Here is a 7,948-nt window from a genome sequence, read left to right on the forward strand (position 1 = left end):
GGTGTTCTGCTTTATCCATGCAAGAACAGTGAGAGAAATCTTCAACATCAATGAAACTGAGAATCCACAGTTACTTTTGGTCTGTGGGACTCTGCAAGGGACAGCCATTTGCCCACCTTGGTCCAGCTACAGATGCCCCTCAAGGCAGCAGTTGCCTGGGGAATCACCATCTCTGGGTTCTGGGGCTGTGGACTGTGAGAAATTGGGATTGATTGGGAAAGAATCTCAGCAAGCTATAACTCCCTATGTGCCTTGGCACCTCTGAAGTTCTCACAACATTAAACATAAAATTAAAAGTACTACTGTCAGCAGCAAGAGAGACTTGGTGATAGCAAGGCAAAAGTTTTCTATTTTATTACCGTTCAGAGCATATTTTATTGCCTTTTGCACTGAGTCCTACAAGGCACATCTCGTCCCCACTTACCTAGTAAACCAGGTACCAAGGCTGTGCTAAGCAACACATGAAGTAACACCTCCAAGAGGTAAGACCTCCAGCTCCACAGCCAGCCTACCCGACCACATACCCATGTGCAGCCTTGACCATGCAGTGTACATCTTTGCCTCCCTTTCTTCCTCTAATAGCATGGAGTGCATTCCTGAGAATTACGCAGTTTATAATGTATGAAATATTTAACATAGTATCTGCAGCACAATGCAGTGTTATGGTTTATGTCTAGGTGTCCCCCCAAAGCCTTAAGCAATTTTAGATGGGGCTTTTTCAGAAGTGGATGAATTTAGAGTGTGTGATGCTGGGATTAAGGGTGTGTGATTATTATCAGTCCCCTGACTGGTTTGACACCACCCTAACCTCAGCAGTCTGGATAAGATATAAGAGCCTGTTAAATCCCCTGGTTGCTTTTGCTGGCTTCCACTGCCATGAACTGTTGCCTTCTGCCATGTGTCATCCCATCTTGGATCCAGTCAATTACAGACTGAAACCTCAACAAACTGTGAGCTAAATAAACATTTTCCCCTGTAACCTTGGGCTTTCAGTATTTTGTCTCAGTAATGAGAGAAAAGTAACTAAGTGACTTATATTATTAGCTCATTGAACTTAAGTAGCAAATACAATTATTTCCATTTTTGCAGATGAGAAAACCAAGGCACAGTAGGAAGTACCTTTCCTAATCCTAACTCACAGAGACAAGACTCTAAAGCTGACTCTGCTTACTGTCCAACACATGACTTCCTTCACCAACCAATCAGCCTGCAGTTTTGGGCAAGACACAGTTATGAAAGACCTTGAACAACTGAAGCTGGTCTCTATAGAGGTAGACCACGGACTGGGCTCTCTGAAGATCACAACTGGATACTTTTGTGAACTGGCAGCTAGCACAATACCTAGGACCATGTAGATTCCAAAACAAAAACGAGTGCAAAATGAACAATTGCCTCTAAAGCAGCATTTTAATTTCTCCCCACTCCCATATGACAGTGTGGCAGAGGGGAACAAATTCCAAGCAGGGATGAGGAAAGAAAAGAGAGAGCAGTGCTCAGCGGAGGAGGAAGCTGCTGCTCAGCTGTCACACCACAATTTCTGTCTTTAATGTCCAGTTTTAATTGAAAGCGTGTGTACCTGCCATTCCCTTGAAGAAGTTATGAGTTTTTTCCAAGGAAGTAGTTGAATGTTCCAAAATAGTTGAGTGAAAAGATTTCCCATGAAAACACATCACAATGAAGCATAAGCCAGGGAACACATCTCCCAGAGGAGCTGTACAATGTGTTAGACAATAGCAAGGAAGTTCATCAGAGAGCCCAGTGGGCAAGCCATGACTCTAGAGCATTCAAACTTGCATTTCCAAGAATTTCACCACTTGCTAGTACCCTTCCCTCTCACATCTGTCAACACTCATGCGCACAAGCACTCACACACACAACTTATTTTATAAAGAATTGATAGCACCAAAAGAACTTCACAATTCAGTAATCATGACCTCCCTTTCTAGAACAGCCTGGTACATGAGCAGATCTTATTCCATGAGTATGCAGAGGTGGCCCCGGGAATCTGAGAGACTAGCTGAAGGCCAGGCAGACCCCGGGATGCTGCTCAGCCCTTCCTCGATACCTTGGGTGACATCTCTAGCCTGGCCGTGTCTCTCTTCCCCCTTCTACCACCATAAATGGAAAGAGTCATAGCGAGGTTGTACAGTTCCTGAAAACGATAGGAACTCAGAGTTTTAATAAAGTGCATCCCTAGATGTTAAGGAAACTGTGGTTCTCGCAATAGGAAAATCTTCTTTCTCACTCAAAAGAGGTGGGATAGTTGGTTCTTCAGTAATTGGGACTCAGTTTAAATTTCTGCTCTTAAAAAAGACAAATCGGACAACCCACTTGAGACTCCTGTCTCTCTCTTGGACAGAAGCTTTCTTTCTATCAATAAATGTATTCTGCTCTTAAGCTCCACTGTTCCTAAAATTCATTCTTCAGTTTTATGGAACACGAACTCATACCAGACATCTAGTAGGATTGGGAGTTTCTTTCCCCTATATCAGTATCACACAGTTCCCAGGAAATTCAGATTCTCCTAATCTAGCTGTGCAAACAGCAACCCATCCAGAACTGATCCATACTTTCTTAGACCATCTTGAAAATCCCCCATGGAAATTCTAAACATTACAAAATATTCCTTGCTATTGTCCAACAGACTATACAACTCCTCTGGGAAATATGTTCTCTGGCTTATGCCTGGATACTCATAAGCAAATCTTAGAAATGTTTTTATGTGAAAAATAATTCTGAGTGATTGATTCATAGACTCTATTCTCAGGCTAATTGCTTTAGTTGTCCTTCCTCTATTGCCTTGTAAAATCAAAATTTATTTCTAAATTCTTAGATTCCAGGCACTGTAAATTCTTTTTTAAAGGCAGAAGTGGGCATCCTGTTAAACTTTTGGACTCTTGTTGAGACAGGGGTGTTAACTATTTTAACTATTCTATTTGAAATGAAACATGCTATGGAGGGGAATAACGTACAGAACAAATAACACAAATAATCACAGGAAATTCTGCCAAGAGTATGGCTTCTTTCCCAGTATTTAATTCCACCTGCATACTTCCAGGCTGCAGGCATGGCTCAGCGGTAAAGCACTTACCTACCCTAAGCAAGGTCCTGGGCTTCATCCCCAGCGCCACAAAAAATAAAATAAAAATTCCTCATATGTATATTTCCAAAGAACAAGGATGTTGGAATGCTATTGCTTTTCAAAATGGAAATGGCCTTATTTTTCTATTGATAAAACCCAAGTTCACAGTAACTGAAACATGCTTTATTTTTCCACAGCTCACACACAGCACCTGCCTGGCAAGCACAAGGTCTTGAGTTCAATTCCAGTTATCAAAACAAAACAACAACAACAACAAAAAGAAACAAAAAAGAAAAATAATAATTCCTTCTTACATATCCTGGTATGCCCTTTATAGCAACTTTTACAATTGTAAATTATTTCAGTAATTATTTTAGTGCCTTTTTCATTCTGTTCAACACAAACTTGAGAAAAGACACTGTGTTCACACGCGTCCTCTCAGCATCTGGCTACCAATTAATAACGCTATTAACTTAGCTGGTTTGTTACTAAGTATATCACAAACTTCTTCATTCATTTCTGAGTCTCCTACAAAGACGTAAGCTGTTGTTTGTTTTAAGCACTAAGCTTCTGAGAGTTTCTTGTCCTAACATTCTGCGATTCTAAAGCCGGGGGAAATTTTTCCTAAGTATTTTCCCCACACAGGATAAATATAGAAACAGGCACAACTCCACCTTCCCGACGCTGGAGGCGCCAGAGAGCCTGCAGGCCAATACAGATAGATCCATAGATTGACATAGATTGACAAATAGATCCATAGATAGATACATTTAGTCTTTTTTTTTTTTTTTGAAGAGAATAAAACCAAGGAAAATAGAACACAATAAAACCAATCAAAATAAACCAGTATAAGTGATACAGAACCTCAAAAGCTTACAAAATCAACAATAGTTACCATAATGCCTTTTGTTGTTTTCAAAATAGCTGCAGATACCTTGGGCCATAGTAAAAAATGAACAAAACAAAACAGAATAAAAACAAAACAATGAATGCAATAAAGGACTTCAAAACAAGCTAATAGTAAATCCAAAACGGCTACCATAATATGTCTTGCTATCTTTTAAACAGCTGCTCATGCCATCAGATTTAACAAAAACAAAACCCAACCAAACAAAACAAAGAAAATGATAGGGTTTCCAGGCGGGATCACTTTCCAGTGAGTCCTGGTTCTGCCCCCCACCCCCGCAAAGGTCAATGGCACTGACTCACGGATTGGGGCTTGGGTCTGGCTGTCCCCACTCTGGCAGCGACCTACATGTGGCACTGATTTCCAGGTGGGGATGATATAGTCTTTTTTGAGGCAGGGTTTCACTATATGATTCAGGCTGACCTTGAATTCACCTTGTTCGAGGCTGGTCTTGAACTCCCAGGGATCCTCTTGCCTCAGCTTCTGAGTGCTGGGATCACAGGCAGGCACTGCCATGCCCAGAGCCAACTACTTCTTAGTAGGCATGTGTTGCCTGTCCCTAAGCTATGGCAGTGGTTGCCTGGAGAAGGCAGAATTCTGGGAAGCAAACATTTGCGGCTTGATTGCTTTTAAATCAGATGGTTTTGGAGTGAAGGCAGCTGACCTGGAGGAAGCCCCGTCATGATGTTGGCAGCAACTTTGGATACAGCTAATACTGCACCCTTGTCAGGATCCAAAGAAACAAATTTGGAGGAACCAAAGAAGATGACTGGAGAGGACTGGAGAAAGAAGAAGGAGCTACAAGAACAATGAAAATTTGGCAATGCTCCTGCAGAAGTTGATGAAGAAGGAAAAGACATGAATCTTCATTCCTCTGTATATTTCGTCAATGCCATAGTACACTAATCCATAAAAAAGACCACCTTAAAGCATCAGAGACCACAGGCAGAAAAACAGAAGTAATTTAGTGCATCTGGTGAATGATACAAGAGAGTTGTAAAACAGAATTCCACAATGACTAAGTACTGCAAAAGGACGTGTGAAAAGTGTAGGATCATGTCACACAAAAAGAAAGACTGCTTGGAGAGACGTAGGCAAGTTGGAGCCAAATTTAGAGGTACTAACCTAGTTCCAGATGAACAAGTCCAGCCTCAGTTGCTGTTTAATACGATGGGAAGAGAGATTGGTGAAATGGCTGTAATCCAGAAGAACCCATGAAAATTGTGGAAGAGTATGCCAAAATTGACCTGACAAAACAAACACTGAAAGCCCAGAAACTCCAAGAAGAATTAGCTTCAGGAAAATTAGTAGAACAAGCTAATTCTCCAAAAATACCAGTGGCGGGAAGAGGAACCAAATTCTCAGATGGAAAAAGATCCTAATAGCAAAGATGAAGATAAGTATGCAGATAACACTGACGTGTCTGGACAGAATTTTGACTCCAAGAGACGAATCACTGTTCGGAATCTCAGAATTTGAGAAGATATTGCAAAATATTTGAGAAATTTGTATCCAAATTCTGCCTATTATGATCCAAAAACTAGAACAATGAGGGCTCCACATGCCAATTCAGGGAAGAGTCTAGATGATGTGAGTTACACTGGAGATAACTTCGTTAGGTACACAGGAAATACTATTTCAATGGCTCAGACACAGTTGTTTGCTTGAGAAGCCTAAGACAGAGGATCTGAAGGCATCTTCAGGCAGACTCTATAAATCTAGAGCTGCTATATAAGTCCTTCAAAGTCAGAAAAAAAAAAAGAAGACTTCAAGGAACAACAGAAAGAGAGCATCCAGGAAAAGCATGGAGCACTTGGACTATGTGGAGTACTCAGGGACAGGAGTGGGCTACTGCTTGCTCCAAGTATGAGGAAGACATAAAGATCAACAATAACATATCTGAGATCCTACTGGAAAGAAGGTAGATGGGGTTACAAATGCTGCCACTCATTTTTCAAGTTGTACAGGGAAAGCTGGGAAACAGATTGCTCATTCAGAGCACTGTATTACAGATTGGTATGGTTTGTGTTCAGACGCCTGCCCCCTCCCCAGCCTCATGCAATCAGGGAGGCAGCTGAATCTAGCGTTTGTGATTGGTTCGTTGTCTAGCGCTGGGATGGGTGGTTTGAGTGCTGCACCTGTCCAGGGGTGGGTAACCAGCACACAATACAGGGGAGGAAGGAGGTGTGCTTTCCCTCTTTTGCCCTTTTGCACCTGTCACTTGCAGCCACCATAAACAGCTGCCCCTCAGTCACATCACCCTGCCTTGGAGCCAGCTGAGTATGGACTGAAACCTCCAAAAGAAACTGTGAGTTAAATAAACCTTTCCTTGCTTCACTTTAGGCATCGGGTATTTTGTCTCAACAATCAGAGAAAATTAACCAAGACACAGATGATATAACTGGACAAGACTCTATGAAAAAACCTCAAACCCTCATGGAAATGCCCCAAGGAAAACTAAAAGAGGAGAAAAAGAAGAAGAAAAAGAAAAGGAAGAAACACTGAAACAGCGGCTTGGAGAGTGATGATGAAGGAAAAAACACGAAAAATTGAAAAAGGCATCGCATGCAGAGGAAACCTGCCTTCTTCAAGTCAGAGAGATCACGCAGATGGACGAGAGGAAGCAACCTTATAATTGCATATGTGAAACTCAGGAGCCCCCTGAAGAGGCAATGGAGGCCTAGAGATCAATCGGCTGAGGCCAGAAGACCCCGTGGCCTCTTTCCTTGGACGGTGGTCACCCCGGACAGACACGACTGATGTCGCCTTTTGACTTCTTGATAGCCGCGGGTGAAACAATCTTCGTCTACTCTGCTTGCTGCCTAACTTTAATAAAGCTTCAGAAGACTCAAAGTAAACTTATTCTTTTCCACACTGAAGAAACAAAACAGAAAACAACCAAAGAGGAAGTACATTAAATATGGATTAAGATTGAAAATAATCTAATTTTACATTAGTGATGGAGAAGGTCTTGGTTGTCTACCTATCAAAAATGACTCCTACTCGACACTTAAATCTCCTCCATTGCCTTCAGTTTTTCTAACCCTTTCCCTGGTGATATTACACACTTTGAAAGTAGATTTGATACTTTTTCAAAACTAGAACTTCTTTTTTAAACAGCTAGAAAGTGCAGTAGTAATTTAATTCTGATTGTAGTTGTTTTGCAATCATTTGTTTTACATAGTGTGAAACAAAAAATTTATTGTAACTTGAAAAAAAAAAAAGACAAGCCCTCAACAGTACGTTTTCCTGCCTTTCTGACTGGCAGCGTGGAGAAATTCTACATGTGATTTCCCTCTCCTCACTTAGTATATCGTCTTCAAGCCAACTGGTCCACACAACAAGGTCTGGCATGGTGGAAAAAGAGCCAACAAGCTAAGAGCTCAGCACGTGGCATCCTTTCTCCTTCCTTCCCTGACCCTCAGGGGTCTTTGGGCAAAGCCACCACCCCACGAGGAAGCACTGACCCAACGCCTGGCTGAGGCCTGGCCGGCCCACAACTCTGCCAAGGAGCTATGCAGCTAGCCAGGTTAATTCTGGGGGTGTCACATGCACGGAAGGATGGGGCTCCCAAGGGACCCACAGTCTTTTCCAGGGCCCTCACTGCTGCTCTTTGTCAGTTCCTGAGAGAATCCCCCTGCTTGTCCCCCATGGAGCCTCAGAGCTTAGGAGGCCAGAAGAGAAGAGCCTTTACTAGGGGAAGCGAGCTGCCCAGCGCCAAGAGAGAAAAGTCACCCTGGAGCCTCTGCCTGGGAGTGGCTCTGTCACTTCTTCTATTGTAAAGGACAGAGCAGCCACGTGGGCAGGCTGCTGTTTCAGTGTCACCGAGAAAGTGAGGGGCACTACTGAGCTTCTAACCTGTGAGCACTCAGTTGTGAAGTGCATTGTCATTTATTACTAATGATAAAGTATCAAACTTTTTCAATCACTGGCACTTTTAAATTAATGGAATTGGCACC

General features: G+C 42.3%; 1 pseudogene; it reads left to right on the top strand.

Moving 5' to 3' along the window:
• The first annotated feature begins 4,673 nt into the window (after window positions 1-4,673).
• LOC100712827 (pre-mRNA-splicing factor SLU7-like) lies at window positions 4,674-7,733 on the top strand (annotated as a pseudogene).
• Window positions 7,734-7,948: the final 215 nt, after the last annotated feature.

This window comes from Cavia porcellus, unplaced genomic scaffold (genome assembly GCF_034190915.1).
Source record: "Cavia porcellus strain 051 isolate PalLab524CR breed Dunkin Hartley unplaced genomic scaffold, mCavPor4.1 scaffold_2, whole genome shotgun sequence".
In the NCBI taxonomy this organism is placed as follows: Eukaryota; Metazoa; Chordata; class Mammalia; order Rodentia; family Caviidae; genus Cavia; species Cavia porcellus.